Consider the following 27468-nt stretch of genomic DNA (forward strand, 5'->3'; position numbering starts at 1 on the left):
TGTGTGCCTGAATTTGTTCCAGCATTTGATTTGGAAATACTCTTTATTTTTCTTCTTTTTCTTTTTCAAGGCTAGTCAAGTGAAGCAGTGGGAGTGGAGAAGGAACAAAGAAATCTGTAAATGGTTATGATCAATTAGTTGTAAACACCTTGGAACTTGGACCAAACGGAAATATTCATTTGTTAATTCACAAATATTTATTGAGCATCTGCTGTGTACCATGTGGCGTACTAGGTGATCCGTAAACAATGGTGAGCCTCCTTCTGAGAGAAAAATAGGCCTGTTGTTGATTTCATGGGCTGGGCTGCTTATACACTAGAGGAGGAAGTATGCATTGATCAAAGGATCACACAAATAAGTGTGATGTTTAAACTCTGCTAAGGGCTGTTGAAGGGGGAAGTTACTGATGCTGGGGGCGCCTACAACAGGGAGATTAATGTAGTCAGGGAGGTCAGGGAGGAGGGTGAAAGAATTTTACTGGGTACAGACAACTAGCACGTGAAGGCTGTGTAAAAGGCTGACCTTGGATGTTGCAGGAACTGGGGAGCAGAGTGCCTGAGGCAGGGAGCACTCCAGTCTTGGATTAGACTGGAGAGGAGGCCTGATTGGGATCATGGGGCTGAGCTTTTATCAAAAGGGCAAAGAGAAGTGACTGAAGAGTTTTACCCAAGGGAGTGATGTGATCCGATTTATGCTTTAAAAAGATCCTTCTGGCTTCAACATGTAAATTTTACATCATTTAAAATTGGTCACAATGTGACTGTACAATCACTCCTGTTAGAATCTAACCATTTCTAAAAGAATCAATTTAGCCACTAGTGTCTTCTTTAAATTTTAAACAGCAATTTAAAGGAGTGATTTAGCATGGGTAATGCAACCACTTAGGAATGACGAAGTACCTAGTTCTGTGGTTCTCAGACTTCAGAATGCTTAAGAATCACTGGGGACCCAGGAAACGGCATTTTTAGCACCCTCTCAGGTGATCCCAGTGCACGTGGTCCCAGACTTCACTTTTCTCTTCTTTCAAGAAGCATCATCCTAGAAAGTAGTGAGTAAAAAAAATTATAAACCTCAAGGTACCACCTAATCAGGCAGCCAGAAGAGGATGGAACCTCCTTATCGCCCAGGTTTGAACCTGGATCTGTTCTCCCAGTACTGGGGGGATTTTCTTCCAGTGCACCCGAAATGGATTCTAAATCCTTTGAGTTACTTTTTTCATTTATTTTCTAATCCTTTCATATGCAGCTGTTTTCTCAGATCTGTGGCTCACTCTCTGTGTGTCTCTGATATTTTACTTTTCATCTTTGTCACCGTCTAATAAAAATCTTGTTCCATAAGTCCCAGATGAGGTTCGGGGGCAGGCAGGGGTTCTGAGTGGGTGGGTTAGCCTGGCCTGATGACGAGGGGAGATGAGAAGCCCCTCTGTAGATTTTACTTATTTTGCCCCCTGCAGCAGGAGATGCGGCATGTACAGGGGAGAGACTAGTTCATGACTGCCAAAATAGGGAATTGTTTTCAGAGACATAAAGACTCAGAGACACCAGGAGAATTCGTTTTTGGGGGGCTTTCCTTGAGGCACCCTGCTCCCTGGGGCCCGTCTTCAAGTATTGCTCAGAAGCCAGCAGTGAGGGATAAGGTGGGCTCATGTTTCTTCCCTTGCAAGTGAGCATAAGACCCCAGAATTCCTAATCAGGTGAAATCAGGTTGAAGTGAATATTAAGGGGAAACACCAAGCAAAAAAGAAGTCATGCCAGAGGTGTCTGGCAGTTTGGTGGGCCGGGAGAGAGAGGCCCCTGGCTTCCTTTGTGAGTGAAGTGTCTGGACCACATGATATGTGTGGATGGTCACCTCCTCTGAGAACCTTCCGTGACTTCTGGCATTTGCTCCTTGGACACATGAAGTGCTTCCCTGTGCTGGCACTGATCGTGCTGTTTCACACTCTGTTTCACGTCCTTCTCCCTCAGTAGCCTGGAGGGCTCACGGCAGGTGTTCCCAGGCTGAGCCCATAAGAAGTACTCAGTAAATGTCTGCAGACAGAAGCACTATTTTCCATGTATGTGAGCACTGCGTCCTTTTAACTGTCCTTTAAAATGGTTCCTTCGTCTTTGAGTAAGGGCCCTGGGGATATTCTATTTAGGGATGCCTGGCATGTAACTCTCGCTGTCCTCAATTTTGCTGAAGACCCAAGGTCACTTGTTGAGGAGCCTCTGGGTGTTGGGGAGGCACACGGCCATGCAATGCCCTAATCCTAGGAGGCAACTGTTACTGCCTTAGTGTCATTCCACTGTGCCAAAATCCACTCTAGATATAATGAACATTACAGAAGAAGAAACCAACATTTTGTCATTGCATTACTCTCTGCAGAAGTATTCTTACTTGCTTGTCTACTTGTAATTCTCTCCTAGTCACCCAAGAGCCTACAGGGCATAGACATTTGAAGACCCAAACTGGAAAGAACATAGACAACGTTTCTTGGCTTTTTGTCCCTTCATCCACGGTTCAGCCAGTGTTGAATTTGAAGCATCTGTTTTTTCCTCCCTCCCTCCCCAGTGCCTGTGGGTGACGAAGCATCTGTGATACACATTGGGGGTTGGGATTTTTACCACATGTGTGGTTACCCACATTTCATTTATTACATTCTGAGAGCACCGTGGCCTTGATAATATATGTTTCTAGACTATAATTGCATATTATTTTTCTAGCAGTTATCAGGGGTTTCAGCTAGCAATTGAAACTTGATAGTGTCTTGGCTCTTCATCTCTGGAACAATTTATCCTGATGTTCAAGTGCAGAGCTGAGCCCATTTCTTATAAGCCAAGTAGCACACACATGGTAAACCCCCAACTTGTGTTCTCAGTTCGCTCTGGAAATGGAGCATATTCAGGCCTTTGGAACCACATTCTCAGACCTTTCACATACCCTTTCTCCCTCAGTACAATAACCAAACAACTCCTTACTTCCCCAGTGTGGAGAACCTGGCAGTTGCTGAGCATACCTATTCCAATTATTCATTCCAGAACTTAAGAAATGTCCATAGGATGAGGTGTGGGACCCACTGGGCCCACTGTGATGTGGACCTGAACTAAAACTTCATAGATCAGGCCAGGTGCGGTGGCTCACACCTTTAATCCCAACACTTTGGGAGGCCGAGGTGGGCGAATCACCTGAGGTCAAGAGTTCGAGACCAGCCTGACCAACATGGAGAAATCTCATCTCTACTAAAAATACAAAATTAACCAGGTGTGGTGGCATATGCCTGTAATCCCAGATACTCGAGAGGCTGAGGCAGGAAAATCGCTTGAGGCTGAGAGACGGAGGCTGTGGTGAGCCGAGATCGCACCATTGCACTCCAGCCTGAGCAACAAGAGCGAAACTCCGTGTCAAAAAACAACAAACAAACAAAAACAAAGAAACTTCATAGATCACCTGGCCTCCATAAGTCCCTACTAACTGAGGCCACAGTGACGTTTTGAGTATTCTGGAATTAGTGTTAGTTCAGAGCCATTTCCATTTGTTCCCAAAACATCTCATTATTCCTTTTTCCCCAGTGCACAGTTACCCTGGTAAAAGGTTGTACATAGGTCTTCTTGGGGAAGGCTGGGAGAAAGATTAACGGAATACATTTCTGGCAGTGTACCAGGGTCCTATTTCAAAGGGACCCAGCCTTCCTTTCATTCTAGATGAGCCAGTATAAACTCACTGTAAACTGACTCTCAAGTCTGAGGATTGGTTGAGGGACCATGACTGTTTTTATGATTCAAATTATACTTTTGTTCACTTGACCTAGAACTTTTCCACTTATACACATCAAGTAGAAATTTAGTAGGCTTCTCATCTATTCCCACTTTTAGAAACACTGTGATCATCCAGCCAACAATATAGCCCTGTGCAAGTTAGACTATTCTTTTTTTAATTAATTATTTTATTATTATTATTATTTTTTAGAGACAGGGTTTTGCTCTGTCACCCAGGCTGGAGTACAGTGGCATAGTCATAACTCACTGCAGCCTTGAACTCCTGGGCTCAGACCATCCTCTCACCTCAGCCTCCTGAGTAACTAGGACTACAGACATGCACCGCCATGCCCGGCTAATCTTTTTATTTTCTGTAGAGATGGGGTCTTCCTATGTTGCCCATGCTGGTCTCAAACTCCTGGCCTCAAGTGAGCCTCCTGCTTTGGCCTCCCAAAGCACTGGAATTATTGGAAGGAGCCACTGCACCTGGCCAAGGTAGACTACTCTGATTGCTGTGTTGACCTTGCTGTCCATTAAGGTAACTATGCCACACTAGAAAGTGCTCAATCAGGCTTTGTACCTGTTGTGAGACTTGGTCCCATTTGTTCCCTTAGACACTTCCCCGAGCTGCCTTGTGGGATCCAGACCTACACAGATCCAGGTTGAAATTAATCACCACCCACTTGCTCTCTGACTTAGGGGAAATTTATTAAGTTCTCATGGCTTCTGTTTCCTCTTGTATAGATGGAAATGATGCCAGTGTGTGGTTGTCAAGATAAAATGAAAAAATATAATCAACGAACAGCAGTTCTTTGGCCTTGGCTGGCACACAGTAGATGTGAGAGGATATATGAGTTTTGAACCTCTTCTCCAAAATTCTGTGGCCAGAGGCCATCGCTGGTTGAAAGGGATGGAATTAGGAGACACCGGTGAGCTCACAGATGCAAAGAAATTTCACAGCATTTTCTGTCATTTGCATTAAGGCTTAAATTTCAAGTTTGCTGTGTTTTTCAGTATCGCAGTTTGATTTCTGGATTTTGGTTTTTTGTCGGTTTAGAGAAAATAAGGTCTGTCTGGGAGAGGCGACCTTTTTTATACTTCCCATAGCCTCTGAGGAGTGCCTTTTGTGAGCCCTATTTGTGGACTTCATTCATTAACTCATTCTTCGAGCACTTGAGGTCAGGAAATGACGATACATGTGGAGTGCCTTTGCCCTCTGCAGGGGAAGATGAGGTCGCCATGGGCACAGCTGCAATGCGTGGCTGATACTGTCATGCAGGCAGAAACCCAGGTGGGGATGGCAGAAGAGGCCTGTGTCCTGTTGGCCAAAGATGTGCTTCATGGAAAATGATGTTCCTGGTGGAGCTCTATGGGGACTGGTGGTCCAGACATTGAATTTGGAATCAAGAGGCCAGAGCCCTATTCTTGGGGCTGAACCTGACTATCGTCTGTGCTCTCCCTCAATGCCAAATTTTTCTCAGCTATTTATAAATGTGGAGGGAGGGTGCTAGTTGTGATTGATGGATCCCAAACACAAATCTGTAGGTCAGTCAGCTGCATTCAGAATCATCTCAGCAGCTTGCAAAAACTAGAATCTGGGATCTCATCACTAGAAATTCTGATTCTGGAGTAATTTCCTAAAATCTCTATTTATACAAAGACTCTGCACCAGGTAATTGTAGTCTGAAGCCCCCTTAGGGATGCCCTGAATGTCTTCTATGTCCCTCTTCCCTCTAGTTCCATTCCTCATCCTTCACATCCTAATGCCATCTTAAATGTCTCTTTCAGAAAACCTTCTTGGCCTCTAACTGAGCAGCCCTCCATAGAGGATTATTAGTTCATGCCTCTGTGCAAGAAAGAAAAACAAAAACAAAACGCATCAGTTCATTCACTCTCCCATCTCCCCTGCTGGCCTGAGAGCACCTGAACATAGTGATGGTACTGTAGCCAGTCATCTGTGCATCCTCTGTGCTCTGCCCACTGCCTGGCGTGTAGAATATACCCAGCAGGGGATTTTCAGAGCTGACCAGATGGGAGAGTGGTGAAACTGAAGATCAGCCCTTTTCCCTGCCTGTTAGCACCTCTAGGAAAGATTTAAGAGATGTTTCAAACAAATCACTCCAACGTATTTGGGATTGCTCATTGTGATGCCTGATCTGTGCCAGCCTCTTCCTACCACATCTGTGACTGTTACAGGGGTAACTATTCCATCCCTTAGTCTGCAGCACCCAGAATGGATGTGGAATCACTGAAGGAGGTGAGTGGGGAAGAAGACAAGTTGGATCCTGACAGTTTAAACCCAGGTGTTTTGCAAATCCTTCCAAAATATCACTTGGCTTTTCCTCTCTATACCTCCTCCCTTGCCCAGTTGGAAAAAAATAACAACAACAACAACAACAACAACCTGCAGTACGTGCGCCCACATCCTCCTCTGGATGAAATTGAGTTGCACAGAGAAAAGGAAAGTTGATTTCCTAGTTATTCTCCCACACATGGAGTTCTGGGTGACACCATCCCACACTATTTGCATCACTGAGCTACACACTCTGCCAAGACTGCATCTTAAATTTAAACACATTTTGATGAAAATAGAGAAAGGCTGAGGAAGAAAGGTTAACACTTCCCCGTAAGAGGTGCGTAAGCACTATACATTGTATGTTTTTCTTCTGGCTCTTGGATTAAGGACAGAATGTTAATTAAAAAGTAAAAAGCTGATCTTCTGAGTAGCAATTAATTTCAGGATTGCTCTTCTTTCATCTGTTGGGTCTTTGCATTTCTGAAGACGTGGTGGAAAATATTTCCTAGGGGTCTTTCCAATACACATTTTCATTTGATTGTTTTGATCTTTAGGCTACATGTTGACTTAAAAAAGAACCAATATTACAAAAAGAAATGTCATTCCAAGGTTCTGGGTTCTGATTATCGCTTTGGTGACACAGATGAGATTGGCTCCAGGCATATACACATTGGTTAGCTGGTTCTGCCCAATCCCTGTCTGGAGTCGAATGTTCCATTTAGTCAAGACTGCCAAGCAGCAACATGACTGGATTCATTAGCTTGAGTTCTGAAAGCTCCTCTTAAAAGTTGTTTTTGTATTCATACTACTTTAATATTTAGGGACAGGCTGCACCATTTTCTAGGTGCCAAAAGTGATCACTCAGTTTTTTTTTTATTAGGTGCTATTTTAGATTCAAAAATATTTTATTTTTTATGAACTGTTTTGTGCCTTTGACCTAGTTCTCTTTTCACTGGGATATGTGTCCTAAGAGGATGAGGTTTATGATATTAATAATACCTGCATTATTAATTCCTTTCAAATGAAACCAGCTGTCTCTGTTCCCCTCCAACATGTGTGTGTGCACACACAGACACACACACCCCCCCCCCAAGCCACACCCCCCCCCCCCCAAGCATACATCCTTCATGTAGAAAAAAAGATGAAATGCCTTTGGGATATCTATGGGGATAACTTATTTTTCTCCCCTGTTGATCAGAATGCATGGAGGCCTGGGAAACTCTGCTGGAGTACCCAAAGCCTCCAAGCTGGCAGACTTGAGCACTATTGTCTTTATTGCTTCTTTTAGCAGGATTTTCCTGGGGATGGTAAATGTGCCATAAAGTAGGGCCCACAGGCCTTGCAGAAATGGAGGAGCATGCCATTCACAGAAGAAATGAGCTGTCAGCTCCCTTCTCCTCTTACTATAATTTGCTACAGCCTGGAAATGAATAAGTGACAGCTATTAAAAGGGCTTAGGAATAATTGCAGTTAAAAGCAAAAATAACGATATTATCCACTGCCACTTAGGCTCACTTTTACTTTTGAAAAGGCTTAATGTTTGGAGTCCATAAAATGTTTGCAGAATATCATCCTGAGTCATTTTATTTATGACTAATCTAAAATATTTTTATAGGTTTTCAGCCATCCTATAGTGGTGTCAGTTTTGGTGGCATCTGAAGGAGGGTGATATTCCTATCAGAGTGATCTGTGACACGTTGCATGTTGGTCACTGCTGACCCAGACTGAGGTGACAGGATTCTTCCATGCAGAGCTGCAAGAGTTCTAAAGCAGGTGTTTTTCCTGGAGGGACAGCAATGGCTTTTTGTGAATTTTAGTTTAATTTGAAAAAGTCTTAGCCTGAAACATATCTTTAAAAATGCGTCCTCATATCTCAGCTAACGTAGCACATCACAGAGATGTCACTGTATTCTGGAAGTTGATGTCATTCTTTCTTTGGAAAGCCATAGAGTCATCTCCGCACCTTCTGTGATCTCTGATGTTCAGATGTTTAGCTTAGAAACTAGATTTGAATCTAGTTTCTAAAGAAGACCCCCTTGTGGTCTGAACTACTGTATTGTCTTAGGGGACTTAGGTTAGTGTTTGCATAGTTTAGTTTGTGATTTTTTTCTTTTTTTCAGGAAAAAAGATATAGAATCTTTTTAGCAGAAGGATCTTGGATAAAAATCCTGAGTAAATGTTTCTCGGTGTATGGCATTGAAAATGAGTTAGGTATAATGCTGGCTTTTAAGAAGTATTTAAATAGTTTTTTATTCATTTTCATGTGTCTTGGAAAAAGAATAACAAAGACATCAAACCTGTGATTTCCTAGATTTCCTTGTTTAGGATGAGACTAACATGCAATAATTGTAAGAGAAATACTGAGTAAAATAGGCTAGGAAATGGTCTTTGAAGAACTAGAGTTTGGGAAACACTGAGGTAAGCCAAAAACCTGGATTTTGTCTGTGCCACTTCTGAGGCGAGACAAGGACTGACTTGCCAAAGTTTACCTGTTGGTGACCTTAAGACTGGAATCCAAATAAGATGCTGGTATGTTTGTGAATAATAACAAGGAGAGCTGACCTTTACAGAGCGTCTCCTCTGAGTGGTACCAAGTGATTTATATATGTTATCTCATTTAGTTCTCACTACAGGCCATTTTTGAATTAATTACTACTAGTATTTTATTTTATAGCAAATTCAGGATGGGTATGGTGGCTCACACCTGTAACCCAGCACTTTGAGAGGCCAAGTAGGGCGGATCGCCTGAGGTCGGGAGTTCGAGACCAGCCTGGCCAATGTGGTGAAACCCTGTCTCTACTAAAAATACAAAAATTAGCTGGGCTTGGTGGCGGGCACCTGTAATCCCAGCTACTTCGGAGGCTGAGGCAGGAGAATCGCTTGAGCCCGGGAAGCGGAGGTTGCAGTCACCCAAGATTGTGCCACTGCACTCCAGCCTGGGTGACAGAATGAGACTCCATCTCAGTAAAAAAGAGGGAGAGAGAGAGAGAGAACTCTTAAGTTTAGAGAGGTTGGGTAACTTGCCCAGGGCCATAGAGCCAGAAAGAGCTGAGGTGAAGGAGGGAGCACACCTCTGTCCATCTTAGCTCCCTGAGAATAGTTCACATCAAAGAAGATGTTGAAGAATGGATCCTTTTGTTGGTGTTAAACTGCTAGGCATGAGGGTCCAGAGCCTTGTTCTGGAGAGTTGCAAATGATGATTTTTATAGCCTCATTGGAGTGGGGGACTCTGCCTAGGACATCCCCTGAGAAGTTCTCAGTATATCAGCGTATTACAGATGGAGAAGACTCAAGTAGAAATCAGCTTTCTTTTGTAATATTGATTGTTTTCAAACTCACTTAGCCACAGGTTCCCTTTTTCTGCAATAAAACCCATTACGTTTTGCAGAACCAATACTCTGTGGAGCACCTATTTGGGGAACCTAATGTTTTAAACTCATTTTACACATGGGAAATCTGAGGTTTGTGATTACTTGGCCAAAGCCAAAACTAGCTGTTGGCAGAGCTTATGTCATTCATTAATTTATTCATTCAACAGATAGATATCCAGTGCCTCCGGTGTGCCAAGCATGCTGGGAATTGGTGGTACAGCATTGAACCAGTGGACAAGACACAGATATAAGGAGACACATGTAAATAATTCTGGATAACAATCATGATGCACTGAATGTTCGTGCCTACACCCCCACCCCTCCAAATTCTTGTGTTGAAATCCTCATACCTAATATGATGGTATTAGAAAGTGGGGTCTTTGGGAGGGCCTTAGGTCCTGAGGGTGGAGCCCTCTGGCATTAGTGCCCTTATAAAAAGGACCCAAGAGAGCTCTCTACTGCTCTTTCTGTCATGTGAGACATAACGGGAAGTTGGCAGTCCATAGCTGAGAAGAGCGCCCTCACCAGAACCCAACCCTGCTGGCACCCTGATCTCACATTTTCAGCCTCTAGAACTATGAGAAGTAAATTTCTGTTGTTAATAAGCCACCTAGTCTATGGTACTTTGTTAGAGCATCCTGAATTGACTAAGAAAACCATAAATCTATAAAGACTGGAAACCCTAGCATTTCGTGGGTCTTCTCAAGGCAGAGGGCTTGCCTTTTTCATCTTTCATCTTTGTTTTCCCAGTTTCTAGTATGAGGCAGTGATAACACAGCCTCAGTAAATATTTGTTGAATAAGCTGTTGATGGATTGGAATCTTTCCCATTCTATAACAAAATGGTTTATTATTATTATTATTAAAAATGTGTAATAATTATTAGTTTTGGTGTGTGTTACTCTTTGAGAAGTTTAAAACAAAATGTTCCAAGAGGTCCCCAGATTGAAATAGGTCTCTTGGTCACCCTTGCTAAGAAACCCAGTTCTGAACAGCATTGAGCTTGAACACTCATTACAGGACAGATTATTTGTGAAGTGAGTAATGTTTGAAAATCATCTCTGTAGGTTTTTCGGCATTGCTAAATTGTGTCATTGGTTGGAATTTTCAGATCACAACCATATTTTGATTCCCAGGCTTTTGGCCATTTTGCTAATGTGCCAGAATCTCTAAGGCCTAGCCCAACTGCTAATATTGACAAATTCTTGAGGAGTATATGTGGTTTGTTCAGACATAAAATGGATAGGACTCAGAATCTTATCAGCTCATACCTGTGGGTATGGGACAATCCATCCATCTATCAATTTTCTAAACTAGGTAGCCTACTGTGGGATACTGAATCGCTGCCCATGAGTACTGAGAAGGACTCATGGAAGGATGATAGCTTTCTTTGCATTACTTGTTTCTAGCATAGGAAAACTGGCTAATGTTTGTACAGTATGAGAAGTTTTTAGTCCACTGGACTGGAGATTTGGAGCTGCCCAGGTGGTCAGTGCTGGCAGGAAAAGGTAAAGAAGATCAAAGCATATATGGCTTTTCTACTTGCCTATCTTTTTCTTGAAAGAATTTGTGGCTGACGAAGACCAGTTTGCTCTGGAGGAAATGATGATCTGTTGGTGGCATGCTCCTGGCCTCTTAGTTTGCTTGGTTGTCCTGGGAAGTGGGCAAGTGCCCCACTGGACCTTGATCTGCATTCCACAGGGGATTCCCTGCTTTAGAGGGACCCCTACCCATGAGGTCCAATGATGACCACCCAGCGTAGCCCCTACAAGTACTTACACACACTTCATCCAGAGAAGATCATTTTGTTTAAGGGAAGGGCATCATCACTTTCAGAGATGGGTGTTTTAGTGATTAGAAATGCGGCTTCTCTGGTAGAGGGCATTTATTTTTTAAAAAAGAGAAAGGGTAATGAATCGGACAGTATCTGTCAAATTCTTTGCTAGGTTTCTTGTGGACACCTGAGTTTTCCCAAGGCGGTATTTCCCTGAGAAGAAATTGATTTTGGTATGATCCATAAAGCCTTGTAGAGTGAAATAAACTATCGGCAGAAAAGAGACAAACACATATATAAAAAAAATAGGAATCAATGTTTCAAAAATGAAACACAGTAGAATACTGTGAGGTGTTTGTTTGTTTGTTTGTTTGTTTTCTTTGAGACACGGTCTGGCTCTGTCACCTGGGCTGGAGTGCAGTGGCACGATCTCAGGTCACTGCAACCTCTGCCTCCCAGGTTCAAGCGATTCTTCTGCCTCAGCCTCCTGAGTAGCTGGGATTACAGGCGCCCACCACTGCGCCTGGCTAATTTTTGTATTTTTAGTAGAGACGGGCTTTCACCATGTTGGCCAGGCTGGTCTCAAACTCCTAACCTCAGGTAATCCTCCCAGCTTGGCCTCCCAAAGTGCTGGGGTTACAGGTGTGAGCCACCGCACCCGGCCAACTGTGAGTTTTATTTAGCCTCAGAAGTATCTTTAGACATTAGGTAAAGAGACACAGGCTTAATCATATCTGTAGTTTACTGCAGGTTATAAGATGAATGTCTGATGAAATTATGACATATGTTACTGAAGGGAGATGGTGCCATGTTTTTCCCTATATATTTTAGGGTGATAACCTGTAACACAGAAGACATGGGTGCCTCACTAAGAGCATGGCACCAGGAGCCTGAAGGAGTGGGACCTGAATCCCATTTTCTTGGTTTACCAGATATGAAAATTTAAGCAAGTTATGTAATGCTTTTGAATCTCAATTCCCCATCTGTAAAATGGTGGTAACAATACAGACCTCTAGAGTTTGCTGTGCAGACTTAACAGGCTTCGCTCATGGGCTGTGGCCAATAAATGGTAGCTTTTGTTATGAACTCTAGGTAGAAAATTATCTAAATGGTTTTCCCCAAGCCCAGAGAGTCTGAAATGGCCTTTGGAGGTATCTTCAGGCGTCATGACTTCATTTAGTGTGGCATCATGCTTGTCCGATTTTTAGATTTCCAAAGAAGTCTTGTAGTGCATCATTACTAGAAAACATTTTGGAGTTTACACAATCAGTAAATGAATTTTAAAACCCTTTTTTTCTAAATAGGAAGGCAAGTGTTGCCTGCTTCATCTATCTACTTGTAGACCTGTTTAAGTGTTTTAAAAATCCATCAAAACATTTAAAATTATGAAAGCCATTTGCTTCATGACTAAACAAAATTCCCTAAAAGTCTTGTGTGTTCCTGCGTATAGCTGAATCCTCTAAGAGAAGCAGGAAAACCACACGAGCTTCTCTATTAATATTGCTGATGTGTTGTGACTTGTACCAGGTCCCTTAGGCCAAAGCGAAGCACAGATTTTTTGGGGGAAAAAAAGCTGATGAATTAAGCCAATAACTCCAGCCTCTTGGCCAGAGAAATGTAAATTCTTTTTCTAAACTCACAGAAATAAGACTCTTCCAGGGCTGGAAAAGACTTTGATGAATAATGCAGGCTCATTTCCCCATTGAATTTATTCCTCGATGCTGTGCATATAATGGGTAATCAATAAATATTGTTTGCCCGCTTCGTGTAGCTGTTTCAAATTGGGATGAGGATGAGTCTGTGGTGTTGAAATAGAGGAAAGCTAATTTTCTTATCCTGGGATAGGCTTTAATCTTGTTAGCCAGATGTTCTAAGCATGAGAGCTAACCAGTCAGATGAGACCACAAATATCTGAGTTGCACAATGCAATTGGCTTGGGAACTGCATTCTTTAAAGGTCATCCTTTGTATGGGGACAGAGGCACCCCTTGTCTACATTTTGGGAGGATAGGTTGGCTTCCTGGTCCCACTCAGGTCAGAAACACCACTGCCCATCACTTTTGGCCTCAGCTTCTTGTGGTTCAGTCCCACTGCATTGTAAACTCCAAGCAGAGGGGCCAGTTTTGACCAATGAAAATGGTTAACCCTTTTGGCCAGCCCTCTTCTGCTGAAGTCTATAATGCATGGCTGTTTTTATCCCTGTCTGTTGGAAGAATATTCAGAAATCCATTGCAATCTTGTTTTGATAAAGCCTTTAATTTTCCACCCCTTCCTTTTGCAACTTCATCCATTTGCTGCATATTCAGCCCCTAAGAATCCAGGAATGAATTGATGTGCTGGCTTCAAAACAGCCCGGCGTTTAGAAGTTTTGATTATATTCGAGAATCTCCAGGCTTGACTGTTCTTAGCTTTGATATCATGAGGACTATCCTCACAGGGAAAGATTTATAGCATCTGGGGTGAGAACTTTAATTGTGGCCCAAAGGAACGTGTAATATTTTGATAAGGTGCTTGAGGAAGTTGTTGGATATAGAGCAGAATGTATTTCGGAAGGATGCAAGCAATTTTGAGCCCTTCTGGCTGATCATTGCAAAATGGGTGAGCACTGGGAGATCAGAAAATATGTGGTGGGCAAGGTAGAAAGAACGTCAAACTGGATGAAATAAGAAAACGGGGGAAAGCTATTTGAGAGGAAACTTGGCATATACTTAGTATTTGTGTCTGTTTTTCTCTTGAAATGGGCTGATGTGCTGGCAGAGGCTTCTGGCTGTTGTCAGAGATATGAACATCTGTGCTCCTTTGTAGAAAACTCAGGATTCTAAAGTGTTTGATGGAAATTGTTTAACTCTGCCACTTGCTCCATCTCCTCATTAGGAAGAGCTTAGTCTGTACTGCTCAGAGTGTGCTTTTAAGAGGAAGATGTGGCTTAGGGTTCTGGGCTTCACTTTTACATACTGCGTGGCAGAAGCAGGTTTGCAGCAGTGAAATCTGAGGCCATCAGATACAAGTGTGCACACTTGGTGTAAATCAGTTTGCTTGCTTGGGTTGGAAGTAAGAATGAAAGATGCCAAATTAGTAAGGCAGTTGTGATACAGGCATCCAAAGAGAGCCAGCAAGATGGACAGGTCATGTGTGGCTAAGTTTTGGAAGGCTTTGCTTTAGTCACTGTAGTTGATGCTAAAAGCTGTTATAAATGACCCCAAAATATCAGTGACAATACAATAAGAGTGAAGTATTTGATCACTTTAAAGTGCATTCTCCTATTCCCCTAATTAATTCTGCTGTTCACCAAGTCCTCTAACAAAGTGGTCAGTGGAGTTACACAGGGCATCAATGTCTAGCCAGCATGTCACCTTCCTTTAGCCAGAACCTAATCCCAGCTGTGGCACACGCAGGAAAGGCCGGGCAATGTAGTTTAGCTCTGTGTTTGTGGAAAGTGTCACTGGTTTATCCAACACAGCCTTGAATGTTCTTCCTAGACAGTGATGGATCCATCCACATTTTGTGGAGCCCCCTTTATGAAAATAACACAAAATTAGGTACAAAAGTGAATAGATTATTTAGAATGAGAATGGGCAGGGCTTAGTCAAGTGGAAGGCTCTAAAGATTACGGTTTCTTAGCTTCACAGTAATATATCTCTGCTCCTAACGTCCAAATATAAAATGTGTTTTTCCCCTTCTTACTACCTAATAAAACCATCTTTGCTAGGTGCCCCCATGGAGCACTTTGCGTTGTTGAAGTGTGCCGGGGCAGCTATTCTCACATCACCCTTGGAGTGAACAGTGCTGCATGCAGCCTTGCTGGGAGGCAGTTTGGCTATCGGTACTGAGAGCACAAGACTCGTCCTGTGCTTTGACTCAGGGGCCTTACCTCTCAGCCTCTGAAAGCTCCCAATGATTTGTATTAGGTATGTGTAAATCATGAAAACATCCTCATTCTCCAAAGACCGGTAAATGGTTGAATTATAGCACCATGCAATGGAATATTGCAGCAATTACAAATGATGATAGGATGTTTTGTGCAAGGGAAAATGCATATAAGTGAAAACAGCATGATGTGAAATAGTGTGAACTCAATTATGTAAAAATAAGTAAACTAAAAATTACTGAAATAAATGATATGAAAATGTTGCCACTGGTCATCTCTGGATGATACACATATGACCAAACTTTATTCATCTTTATAGTACTTTTTTCTTCAACTCCATTTCCCTGCATTTACAATACAGACCAGGCACACACACAGAGCCTGGGCTGAGGTGCACATGGTATAGGTTTACTCTGCTTCCTCTTTCTCTGCTTCAGTCAGTGTAAGAAGACAGCCTTGGTAAGCACCAGGAGGCCTCATCTTTATAGTTTTCTGCATCTAGCAAATTGTATACAGTTATTTAAATAGTGATAGTTCTGACACCTCTATGTAAATGGCAATATTGCAGCCCTAATTTGCCCTAACATTTTACTGTTTCCAAAGTGTTATCACATATTATCGTATCTAATTTTACAACAACCCTGAGAGGACAACAAAGAAAAAAATCATACATTTTTAGTAGAAAACAGGTTAAACAAAACAAACCCATCCAATCACAAACAGCCCATGAATATATTGACATTTCCAGATAGCATCTCCATCTTCTTCCTCCTGTTCCCCTAATTAATTCTGCTGTTCACCAAGTACTCTAACAAAGGTAAAAAAATACTACTCTCTTCTCAATTAGCATAGCCTTCTATTTAGATTTTTAATTACAAATATTTTAAGAGTATTATCTTGGGTTTTCTCTGAGCTTGAAAACCTAGCCTTGTTCTACCAGAAAATGCTTTCTGCATTTCAGCTAAGGCATTTAGAATTCCACATTGGGTCAGAGCCTGCCTGCATCCTGAGCGGCTGTTTCTGTTCTCCCTGCCAGCATCCTCCTCTGCGGGCTCAGCCCTGGGAGGTAGGAGTGGGGTTATGGGGGAGTCTCTAGGACCCTGGGACCCAACACTGGAGAGATCCCAATCATGCTGGGTGCTCTTCTTCCCTCGACTCATGTTCTGTAGCTGCTTAGTCTTGTTGCAAGTGCCCGAATCCTAGCCTCTGCAGCACCCTGAGAGCTGGGCACTTGACTCTTACCATCCCCATCTCGCCTCACTGCCCCTTCACTGCAGAAGCTGCAGTTTGCCTCCCACGCTTAACCTGATGACTGACACCTCCTTATAATACCTGCAAGATGACTTCTCTGACTCTGCCTGCCCGCATCTGTGTGTTTCTGGATTTTCCATCTCCACGCTTGGCCCTGCCTGAGACTTCTGCAGGTCAGCATCTGACTGAGGTTATCTGAGCTGACTCTGACGCATCCATGGTGTTGCTATTCACCAGATACAGAGTTGCACTGGCACAGCACCGTCTCTTCCCACTCCTGAAGCTCTCTCTCCTTGCCAGAGGTCTTGCTCACCCCAGGGGCCTGGGCAGATCCAGTTCCAGATTCTGGAATCTCCCTACGGGCCTTACCTTATTGCAATGTACTGGGCCAGGCCACCAGATATTGCACTTTGAAAATCTGTTTTGAAGTTGCTAACTGCTTGGAGTACTGTGGTGCTGCAGGCTGCTGTCAGGGGTAGAGGTATGGGGAGCAGAGATGCCTGAGCTGATCTAGAAAATACTTAGGGGTAGAATGCTCTAATGTGAAAATTCATTTTAAAAAACACACTGTTAAAGACAGTTCAAAATGTGCTGCACTTTCTATCTGTAGCAATCTCAAGTCCAGAAAAAGAAGGTGGAATGAAAGTTTTGGTTTCTGTCTCTTAGCAGATAGGTCAGGTCAAGTGCAAAGAAAATGGAGGCAGGAAAGAGTAGCTGGGGAGAGCCTGCAATGTCGAGTTTGTTTCCTGGGGCTCCCTTAACATCTTTTGATGAACTGGGTGGCTTAAAACCATGCAGATTTGTTCTCTCACAGCTCTAGAAACTAGCAGTCCAAAATCAAGGAGCTGGCCTGAAGATTCCAGGGGAGGGTCTTTCCTTGCCCCTTCCAGCTTCTGGTGGCCCCAGGTGGTCCTTGGCTTGTGCAGTATCACTCCAAGCTGTGCCTCCATCTTCATATGGCTGCCTTCTTGTGTGTCTGTTTTTGCATGACATTTTCCTCTTTTGTTTTTGAGACAGAGTCTTGCTCTGTCATCCAGGCTGGCGTGCAATGGTGCCGTCTCGACTCACTGCAACCTCTGCCTCACAGGTTCAAGCAATTCTCCTGCCTCAGCCTCCCGAGTAGCTGGGACTACAGATGTGTGCCACCACACCCAGCTAATTTTTGCTTTTTTTTTTTTTTTTTTGTGTGACAGTCTTGCTCTGTCTCCCAGGCTGGAGTGCAGTGGCATGATCTTGGCTCATTGCAAGCTCCGCCTCCTGGGTTCATGCCATTCTCCTGCCTCAGCCTCCCGAGTAGCTGGGACTACAAGCCCCCGCCACCATGCCCGGCTAATTTTGTTTTTGTATTTTTAGTAGAGACGGGGTTTCACCGTGTTAGCCAGGATGGTCTTGATCTGCTGACCTCGTGATCCGCCCTCCTCGGCCTCCCAAAGTGCTGAGATTACAGGTGTGAGCCACCGCGCCTGGCCAATTTTTGCATTTTTTTAGTAGACATCTTTCTCTTTTTATAAAGATACCAATCCTAGTGGTTTAGCACCTGCCCAAATGACCTCGTTTTAACTTGATTATGTCTGCAGAGACCTATTTCCAAATAAGGTCACATTCACAGATAGCAGGAAAGGACTTCAACGTGTCTTTCTCAGGGGACACCTTTCCATGCATAACAGCTGCCTCTGGTCCAGTCTTTCTATCCCCGCTTCAGTGGTGTGTCCACCAGCAAAACTTCTGTGCCTCAGTTTCTTTGGCTGTAAAATGGTGCCCTCTTCTAGGATCATTGAGAGAATTAAATGAAATCATGCTTGGCAGAGTATCCCGCCCATAGAAAGTGCTCAGTAGGGGTTTAGCTTTTACAACTAGTCACTTGCAGTCATTTGATTTCGTAAGCTAGGTTTGTGGAGAAATTGAGGAAGTGAATGAGCAAAACACAAAAGTACACACTGTTGATAGGACAGGTGGTTAACTCTTTCAATGCCACAAAACACATTCTGACTCACCTGCACACAAATTTTGCTTACAAGGTTGTTGTCAGCACTAATTTTGCTCCAAATATTTGCTTGATTAAAATCTCTTAGGCTACTCTTTGCAGCTGACCTATAACAGAAATAAATGAACTAACTAGAGATACTTTCTTCGTTGGGCTTCCATCTAGAGCTGAGCTTTACTTAGGCTTTCAAATTGTAAGCAAATGCAAAATAACTCTCTTGGGAAAATTCCAGAGAATCTAGGCCTTGAGCTGTTCTAAGCAAATTGGCACTCCTTTTAGGGTGGGAATCTAAGAAATGGAGATTATGCATTGCCCAGTTCCAGGGGCATCATTCATACTGGGGTCTGTGCGTGCGCATGGACAAGCCTGCTCCTCTGGGTGAGGTGGCCATAGGTCCTTTCTGGGGTTCAGTAAGTTCTGACAGTGGCATTGTCATGGTATGAAACTTCTCATTCTCCCAGTTTAATTATTCAGTGAGAATGGGATTCCTGAGATTCTAAACCATATTCCTTAACTTTGGAAAATATATGTGTATATAAAATTTTCCATACAGTTAAAACCTGAGAGTGGACTGCAAGTCAAATTGCTATTTTCTTCCCTGCTTCGTCTTTGTGAACTTCGTATTGTCAGTTTTCCTGACAGTTGACAAAAGTGGGCAGTTTTGGTGGCATATCTGATTTAGGAAGTAAGTGCAACAATTTGAAAGCCTAAGTAAAGCTTAGCTTTAGATGGAAGCCCAAAAAAGGAATTATCTCTAGTTAGTTCATTTATTTCTGTTACAGGTCAGCCGCAAATCTGAAAACACAGTTTTGAATTTGTATGCTCCTTTAATGATACTGATAATCTGAAATGCTGGTTTTTAGGACTGTAGATTTCATTATGGAATATGTTTTTAACTTAATTTGTATATGGGTCTCTTGTCGTTTTGGGAATTTTGTTCTAAGACATGTTGAAGCTGCGCTGTTGTTATTGGGTTTATGAGTTGTTGGGGTATTATTTATTTTTAATGTACTCTGTTCTTTCCTCTTCCCAAAGCAAATAATCAGGAATTAATGTTTAACTTTAAGTTGGATCCACTCACTTTATATTGAGAGTTATTATTACTTTAATTTACGTTTCCTTTCCCTGAAGCCCTGATATATCTTTGGGAAGATACATTTTTTCATGCATTAATTATTTTCCTTTTCAGTATCAATTGTAGGTATTACAATCACAGCAAGAAACATCTGTTGTACATTTGTTATGTGCCAGGCACTGTGCTGCCTGCTTTAGATGAATTATTATTATGATCATTTAATTTTTATATCCACACTAGACTTTACATACTGTCTATCATAACTCACATTTTATAATAAGGACCTGAGACTGGGGAAATAAACTTGCCAAGTCAACACATTTAAAAGTGGTAGAGCCAAGAGTTGAACTCACATAGTCTCTGACTCTGGAACTATGCTCTTAAACCCTACACTCTTGATATTGAAGATGTAGGGACATCTTTGCATTTGAGGACAGAAATGCACATATAGCCCAGAACTTTTCAGTGATTCCAAAGACCTCTGTATTTTCACGTAACATAACTTTGGGGGACACAGATGCGCTTTGCTTAATTTATTTTGTTCAGGAGTACATGCATGCTAATTTGCTCAGGCAGTAGCTGAAAGCAGTGAGAGATATTCCAACAAGGCTCCAGATTGCAAGAGAAATTAGTGTGGATTTAAAAATTAAGAGGCTTTGTATGCATATAACCAAGAGTCAACTTATTTGCCATGAAGATGAATACTATGGCCCCAAAGTATGTATGTCAGAAGGTAGGAAATTACTTGGTTTTGTGTAATTAGTGATACCAAGGTCAAATCAACTTAGATAACTGGTTTAAACCATTAAATAGCTTTTTTGGCTTTAGATATTTCTCAAGATTTTTAATGCACGCTACGTGCGTTGCAGTCTGCAGGAAAAAAAAAAAAAGGATTATTAGTGTTTTTGCAATGTTCCTGCCCAGCGTTTACTTCTTTATTTGCTCTTGTTTTATTCACAGGGAAAGGTTCATTGTAACACACCCAGGGATGTATGGTAGATTTTTCCAGTGCAGCAGGTAGGATGACTTTGATGGTAAGGAACAGAAAATTGAATGCCGACTGGCTTAAACAATAAAAGCTTATATCATTGAAAAGATTAGAGGTATGGTGAGTTACAGAATTAGATTGATTCAGCCACTTTCTGGGTCATTTAGGGTTTCTTTTTTTCTGTCTCTGCCAAACAGGATTGGACTTTGGAGTTGGCCACAGGGCAGATTCCCCCAACACACCAGCAGTGGTGATCAGAGAATGCCAGAACAAACATTAGATAATTTTTAAGAAGAGTGACTTGGTGTTTGTGTGCCCCAACAAGTATCCACCATAGCCAGTGACCTGGATATGCTTAATTTAGATTAATGAATTTATCCATCCTCTGTCTTCTCCACCTTGTAGGTGTTAATATTCTACATGTAATGTACAGGGGTTTTCCCCCTCAGATATTTTTGGTGAATATTTCTGTAGTTGTCCCTAAGCATAGAAAGATTTTCCAGCAGGATACTAAGAGGTACTGTTTAGCATATTTCAATTTCCCATTACCAGTCCCACAGACCTGATAAGATATGGATGTTGGCTGCTAATATCAAATAATGTTTTCTAATTTTCTTAGTGGAAAATGAATGGAATGAATCATTTAAATGAATTCCATGATTCGTTATGGAATCATTCACTCAATATTATTTTGATATTAAATGATATTAATTATATTAAAATATCATTATTTTGATATTAAAGTGGAGGTAAATTGACTTCTGTCCTATACCTTTTCACTTTGCTACTTCACAGTTTCCCTCTGTTCTTGCCATGCTGAAGTGGCCTGGTGTGGTGGCTCACATCCCTAATCCCAGCACTCTGGGAGGCCGAGGCAGGCAGATCACTTGAGACCAGGAGTTCCAGACAAGAATAGGCAACATGACAAAACCCCATCTCTACTAAAATACAAAAATTAGCCAGACGTGGTGTGTGCCTGTAATCCCCACTACTTGGGAGGCGGAGGCACAAGAATTGCTTGAACCCAGGAGGCAGAGGTTGCAGTGAGCTGAGATCACACCACTGCACTCTAGCCTGGGTGACAGAGTGAGACTCTGTCTCCCCCACAACTGCCCCCAAAAAAGGAAAGTGCTGAAGGGTGTTTACCTGAGTGACAGGCTGGAACTTTAGATGGCAAGAAAAAGAGAGCTAAGGGCATACTTTACATGTTACCTGGATGCTCATTTTTGGCCAAGGGGATTTCTTCTGAGAAGTGAAAAATATCTTCAGACAGTTTGGTTCATTTGGTGATTGTCCTGCTTGCCAGGTTGCACCAACTGGTATTTCTTCTTTTGTTCAGTAAATCAACCAAAGGCCCACTATGTGTAAGGTGTTTTCTGTGGATTCAAAGTTGAACAAGACTTCCTGGTCTTTCAATCTGGTCAGGGAGATGAGACAGACACACAAATAACCACAATACAAAGGACGAAGAGGAAAGCTAGGCTTGGAAAAAGGGCTGTTGGGCTTGGAGGAGGCAAGGAAAGATTCCTGGAGAGATGAGGAAAGTCTTGTGTGCAAGGGGAAGGGAGAAGAGGGGGGATTTCAGACAGAGCAAGTATTAAGAATCTCGAGCCTACATGTTGTGAAGCAGTTAAAAAAAATTTTGGTCAGGTTATGTCTCCTATTAGTGACTTATTATTGTTTAACAAATCACCACAAAACTTAGTGGCTTGACCCAACAAGAATAATTTATTCTCTTTCATAATTTTAGTGGCTGAGGAACCCAGGAGCAGCTTAGCCAGGTGGTTCTGGCTAAGGGTCCCTTGTGAAGTGGTGGTCAGATGTCAGCTCGAGCTGCAGTCATCTGAAGGCTGGACTGGGGCTGGAGGACTTGTTCCAAGATGGTGTGCTCCTGTGGCTGACAAGCTGCTGCTGGTTGTGGATGTCTCTTAGGGCTGCTTGAGTGTCCTTATGACATGGCGTCTGGCCTCCCCCAGAGTGAAAGTTTCAGGCAGAGACAATCATGTGGCATCTTTTTTCTCTGACCTAGCCTTTGAAATCACATAGCATAGCTTCCCACACACTCTGTGTGTTAGAGAAGAATCACTAAGGTGGGTCTAGGGGGAGAGGATTCACCTTTTAAAGGGAGGAGCATCCAAGGATATGCACCCATGTTTTAAAACCAATACTGTTCTTGAAAAAAAATGACAAGCTAAAATGATGGTTGCATTAGTTTTTCTTTAGTTGTTGTGTCTGCACAGTGTTTAACTATAGTAGTTGGCACACTGTAGTTTTTTGATTGGTAAACTATGGTATATATAATGTCTTCATCTGTTAAACTAGTCGTTTAAAGTAGAAATTGGTAATTTATCCAAGAGACATCTTACCGCAGAAGCCTCCTATAGAAGACAAATGAAGTAGAAGTCAGGGGCTCAGGCTGAGGTGGTGGTGAAGGGGGCTGGCACAGCCTTTCCTCAGTGTCCAGGAGGACCCCACAAACACCCTGGCTCCTGAGAATAGAACTCTCTGGAAGCCATTTCATGGACCCATCCATTCCTTCCTGTGATTTTTTTCTTTTGGAGTTCAGTTGTTCCTTTGAAGAAAGAACAAAAGGATTTCATGTTGTTTTGCAAAATATAATCGTAAGAATTATTTTCTGTATTATAAACACATAGTTTGAATGATGATGTGTAGCACCGAATGATGGTTAGTATAATTTCTTCCAAAACATTTTGTGTGTGTGTGTGTGTGTGTGTGTGTGTGTGTGTGGGCAGAGGTAGGAAGTAATTGAGCATGAGGAAGGGACTTTAATTTGAACAGAATTTTCTCCTCTGTGGAGCATATTAATTAAATATGTACTTGTACTGAACCATAACACTGTGTTTAAAGCAGTGAAAGACATGAGCCACCATTCTCAGCAATATCAAAGCTGAAGCCCTCCGTGACCATGTGATCTCACACCATCGTGACGTTCCTGCTGGAGTGAGAGGCAGAGTTCTGAGAAGTGGAGAATGTGAGTGCTTTTGAATTAAGTGTCTTTGATAATTACCAGAATAACGGAAAAAGTTTATGAACCAGATCAGGAAAAAATATGCTCATTAGTCATATGAATATTAGTTTTCTCAACATAACAATACACTTCTGAGGTTCCCCCTTCTTCTTTGGCCCCGCACACACACAAAAATGCCATTTCTGTGGACTGTATGGCCATTTCTGTAGACTGTATGAAAAGAGACCCTCTAATACAATAGAGAAGTTGGAAAAGCTGAATATATTTTCTCTCTCTACCTTAGCACACTTAAAGGGCAATAGCCAGAAAATTAAATTTTATTTAAAGAATTTTGAGGATGAAAAGCACAAGGATATTAATTTTTCTCCACTGTAATTTTCCACTTTCATCACTGCTACAATTTATTGTACCCACTTGTTCCTGGAAAAGAAAGAGCATAATAGCTTGTTACAGTGATTTCTTTTTAAAGTAAAGTGTTGTAGGATGTTGAAAAACTAGAAGAAACCAACGGCTAGCAGTAAATGGAAGAGAGGGAACTTTGCTAAGATGTGGACAGGGAATAATATTGCTCTTTGAATTTATCCACTAACAATCCAGTATTAATATCTGTGGGACTTCCCATTTAGAATATTGGTAAGGTAGAATTAGTTGCTGCGTCTCCATAATTATTTCTTAAAATGGTTTTCTGAGAACCAGGAAAATGTTATACGACTTCTTGTTCCTACTTCCTGTTCTATCTGTTCCGGGTTTTATTATGAAAATGTGTAAGTGGGAGTAAAAGCCAAACTCTTACTTAGCAGAGTGCCTGGTGTGCAGTAAACATTAATTCTCTTCCTCCTTCTCTATCCTGATGCCTTCTGCGCTGACCCCAGGATCCACAGAGGGAGGGTGACAAAAAGTGTCACAGCATATAGCTCATGAATTGCATCCTTTTCATTAGTTAGCTAAAAACTCTTTCCACTCATGTCTTCTTCCCTTTGCAGTTTTGTTTTTTTTTTTTTTTTTTTTCCTCCAACAGGAAACCCACTGTTTTTTGTTTCTCTACCAAAATGTGTCAGGTTGCCTTCCTTTAGGGCTAGGCCAGCAGGCTGTATGATGGGATCTAGTTTTTCTCATTGTATTAGTTTTCCCTTGTTTGAATGAAGAAAGTGATTATAAACCTGGATTACTGTTCATTTCATTTTCATCCATGTATGTCATTTATTCATTCATTTTTTCATTATAACATTTGTAGAAGACCCACGGTATAGGGCTGTGTGTGTGTGTTAAGGGTTGGGAGGGACTAGAGCAGAAGGTTACTGGAACTGAGGCGTCTGGCCCTCTGTCCCTGCTTTTTAGTGCCTCACAGTATGGGGTTGTGGGGAGGGTTGGAGAGAAAGACACGAAGACAAGTAGATACATTTCAAATAAGCATTTACTGAACCCTTGCTGTGATCAAGGAACTGAATCAAATTTTATGTGGATACCAGGTTTTACTAAACTTGTTTTTTTCTTTCAAGGAGATTATACTTTAGTAGAGGAGAGAAGACACATCTAATTTAGCAAAACTTTAGGGAGCTTTCTATGTGTCAGTCACCAAACTGCAATAGTACTGGGGAGTTCATTTTTTTTCATGTCAATTACATAAAATAATCCTTCCTATGCAAAGAAGATAGAGACTCTCTGAGCTAGAGTAATTACAGCAGGAATTGTAGAGGAGGTTGGAAGCAAAATAGTCATAGTAGTTAAGGGTTCTGACTTGGGAGTCAGGTATATCTGGTTTTGGATCCTGGCTTCGTTGCTTAATAGCTATGTGACTTTGGGGGAAGGAGGGAGATAATTACCTTTTCAAGATTCAGTTTTCCTGCTTGCAAAAATGGGGATTATAATGATAATATTTACTGTGGTAGATTGTATTTTCCAAAATGGTCATACCAGTATCTTTTATCATACATGATCTTACAATATCCCTGTGAAACTCCTGCCATCTAGCAATAGGGTTTATGTTCCTTCCATTTGATCTTGAGTGGAATGTTGTGACAGCTTTGACCAACAGAGCATAGCAGAAGTGATACTATATGGCTTGCAAGGCTACATCATAAAAATGTTATTCACCTCCATCTTGCTCTGTAGTGTAGCTCTTGGAACCCAGCCACCATGCAATGAGGAAGCCCAAGCAGCCCATGGAGAGTCCCAAGTGGGAGGAATTGAGGCCTCTGGCCCACGGGCCTGGCTGAGTTCCCATCCAACAGTTAGCCTCAACTTTCCAGCCATGAGTGACCATCTTACAAGTGGATCCCCCAGCAAGCCCCAGTTGAGTTGCCCTGGCTGACTGTGCATGGAGCATAGACAAACCATACCTACCCAACCCTGCCCAAATTGTAGTTTCATGAGAAAAATAAAGTGATTGTTGTTGTGTGAAGCCAGTAAGTCTGGAGATGGTTTGTTACGTAGCGGTACACAACCAGGACACTTGCCGTATAAAGTTGCTAAGAGGAGTCAACGAAATGATAGCTATAAATCAGCATAAAACTAGTGACCCGTTAATGATAGCTCTCTTCATTGTTATCACTAGTTAAGGGAAGTTATTTAATAGATGTCAGCATTAGTTCAAAGTAAGGTCAGAACCTAAAAAGCTACCCATGAACTTTTGGCATCCAGTAGGTTTCAGGAATTTTGTTCACTTTTTTTTTCCCTTGCAAAACCCTGCTGTGTGTCAGCTTCCAGATCACCTTTCTGCTGATATTGTGCTGAGTTTGTTCTGAACTCTGTGCTTTCTGTTGTTTCAGAGTTTCACTTAGGCTTTCTGTGCCATGGCCCGATGTGTAAACAATGTTTAAACTTCCAGATTATTCTGTGAAAGTCATGCTCAGGGCTGTTATTTTATTAAAACAGTTTTTTTGCATGTGGTTAAAAGCAACACAAAATTTACAACTTTACCATTGTAAGTATACAGTACAATCACATTAACTATATGCACATTCTTACGCAGCAGATCTCTAGAGCTTTTTCATTTGAGTAACTGGAACTCTATACCCACTGAAAAACAACTTCCCCTTTCCCTTATCCCCAGCCCCTGGCAACTACCACTGTACTTTATGTTTCTAGGAGGTTGACTACTTTAAATAATCCCTATAAGTATAATCATGCAGTATGGGTTTTTTTGTGGCTGGCTTATGTCACTTAGCATCATGTCCTCAAAGTTCATCTGAGTTGTAGCACATGACAAGATCTCCCTCTGCTTTAGGCTGAATAATATTCCATTGTATGTATATTCCTACCATTTTTTTATCCCTTCATCTATTAATGAACATTTAGACTGCTTCTCCCTCCTGGCTATTGTGACTAATGCTGCAGTGTACACAGTAGTGCAAATGTCGCTCTGCTGTTATTTTTTCCACTTCCTACCAATAGCAGAATCTCGTTGAAGTGCATTGGAAAGACAGAGAGTAGGGGCTTATCTGAGTTCTTTGTCATCTTTTTTCCAATGTATCTTAGAGAGTGATGCATAATCAGGTAGCCAGACTGCCCAGATTCTTCCTGGGGGTTTCAACTTCATTATGTATATCTATTGTGTAACCGGTTGTGATTAGAATTAAACCTCTGCCGGGCTTTCTATTGCTTTCAGAGCAGTTTCACAGGCATTATTTTATTGAACCCTTGCTGCATGATAGCTATTTCTTTAGTATGGGGAACACAAGGTTACAAATATAGTGTGGATATAAACTCCAATGCTACTGTATATATTTATTGTGGTATTCAGTGTTCTTTACCAATGTAAAATTCACTTACAGACTTGACACAATTTTTTGAAATTACTATTTTTAAAATTAATAAATATTTTAAAGATTAATCAATTTTTTTCTAAGAGAAATTTTAGGTTTACAGAAAAATTGGGAAAAAAGTACAGAGTTTCCATATCCTCTCTTTCCCCAGCAGGGCTTCCCTCTTACTAACATTTGTTACAAGCAATGAGCCAATATTGATACATTATTATTCATTGAAGTTCATAGTTTGCCTTAGGGTTTACTTTTTGTTTTTTACAGTTCTTTGAGATTGAACGAATGCATAATGCCATTTATCCACCATTATCCTGTCATACAAAAGAATTTTACTATCCTAAAAATCCCCTGCAGTCCACGAATGCATCCCTCTCTCACT

General features: G+C 41.8%; 1 protein-coding gene and 1 pseudogene across 9 annotated transcripts in view; one reads left to right on the forward strand and one right to left on the reverse strand.

Moving 5' to 3' along the window:
* Positions 1-27468, forward strand: part of ELMO1 (engulfment and cell motility 1) — a 595247-nt gene that overhangs the window by 13767 nt on the left and 554012 nt on the right. The gene's annotated exons all lie outside the window — the stretch shown is intronic.
* LOC129041835 (small nucleolar RNA SNORA51) lies at positions 15378-15517 on the reverse strand (annotated as a pseudogene).

This window comes from Pongo pygmaeus, chromosome 6 (assembly GCF_028885625.2).
Source record: "Pongo pygmaeus isolate AG05252 chromosome 6, NHGRI_mPonPyg2-v2.0_pri, whole genome shotgun sequence".
Classification (NCBI taxonomy): domain Eukaryota; kingdom Metazoa; phylum Chordata; class Mammalia; order Primates; family Hominidae; genus Pongo; species Pongo pygmaeus.